The sequence below is a fragment of the Camelus bactrianus genome, chromosome 16 (assembly GCF_048773025.1).
Source record: "Camelus bactrianus isolate YW-2024 breed Bactrian camel chromosome 16, ASM4877302v1, whole genome shotgun sequence".
NCBI lineage: Eukaryota > Metazoa > Chordata > Mammalia > Artiodactyla > Camelidae > Camelus > Camelus bactrianus.
Genome location: NC_133554.1, coordinates 31,547,697 through 31,548,745, shown reverse-complemented (window position 1 = coordinate 31,548,745; position 1,049 = coordinate 31,547,697). Strand labels below are relative to the sequence as shown.

The following is a 1,049-nucleotide window of genomic DNA, read 5'->3' as shown; positions in this document are numbered from 1 at the left end:
CCTTGCCTACAATGCCTTTCCCTCCCTCCTGCAGCCTTCACCACGTGCTGCTCATCCCAAGGGAACGCCCAAGACAGAGCCACACCCAAGGAGACAAAAATCCTGTTTCCTGCCCCTTCTGTTGTCTTCAGTCCCTCCACCCCCATCTAGCAAAACCCCAGCAGCCCAGCCACTGTCAATCATATTACTCATCCTCAGGGCTCACAGCCCAGGAGAGGAACAGAAAGTATTTTGTCCCCTTTTTGCAGCTAGAGAGGCCGAAAGCTCAGGAAGGCCAGAGGTCACTGCCTTCATTGGAATTCAGGTTCTGGATTCTGATACTTCTTTGAGAGCTTTTTTTTTTTTTTTAGCCCTTTTATTTTAGACCTATAAGTAAGGATGCCAAGACCAACAATCACCAGCTGCCCAAATACCAAAAAATCATGCTTCCAAAATCTCTTAATGTCAAGTTTGCATGAGGAGCAATCAAGCTGCCCTACGTGGTGTGCCACTCATGACAGAAGCCCATGAGGAACACTTCCCCATCAGCCCTTCTTTCTTTGGGGAACGGGTAGTAGACCTCATTCTCCAGCTCTCCAGGTTGGAATGTTGCCTGGATATTCATTTTAGTTCCACTCACATTTATCAGGCAGAATATAGGGGCATGATACAGTCATTAGGAGGAAGGCCTGAGTTCAAACACTTAGCTGTGTGACCTTGAGATAACTACTTAACCTCCCTGAGCCTCGGTTTCCTCATCTGTATAATGGGGGATGATAATAGAATAATAGAAAAAAATAACATCTACCTTAGAAGGTAGACTGAAAAGCCCTCTGAAGTCATACTGGGCATGAAAGAACTCTTTATTAAGTAAGCAGACCCTCTACACTTACAGGTGTTATAGACATAAATCTATACTTTTAAGTGTTAAATAAATAAACTTGTATGATATACAAGGCTCTGGGGATACATGGAGAAAAAGATACCTTCATTTACTAAGGCCTCAGTATCTCATTCAGTTTTTACTGTAGCCCTATTGAGTAGAGGCTCTCATTATCCCCTTTTTATAG

The 1,049-nt window shown here is 43.8% G+C and overlaps 1 non-coding gene across 1 annotated transcript; it reads right to left on the bottom strand.

Annotated features, from left to right (window-relative positions):
- Nucleotides 1-374: 374 nt before the first annotated feature.
- On the bottom strand, nt 375-511 carry LOC123618428 (U11 spliceosomal RNA). The gene has a single exon (XR_006726869.2). It is a non-coding gene; the product is annotated as a U11 spliceosomal RNA (small nuclear RNA).
- Between the last annotated feature and the right edge of the window lie 538 nt (nt 512-1,049).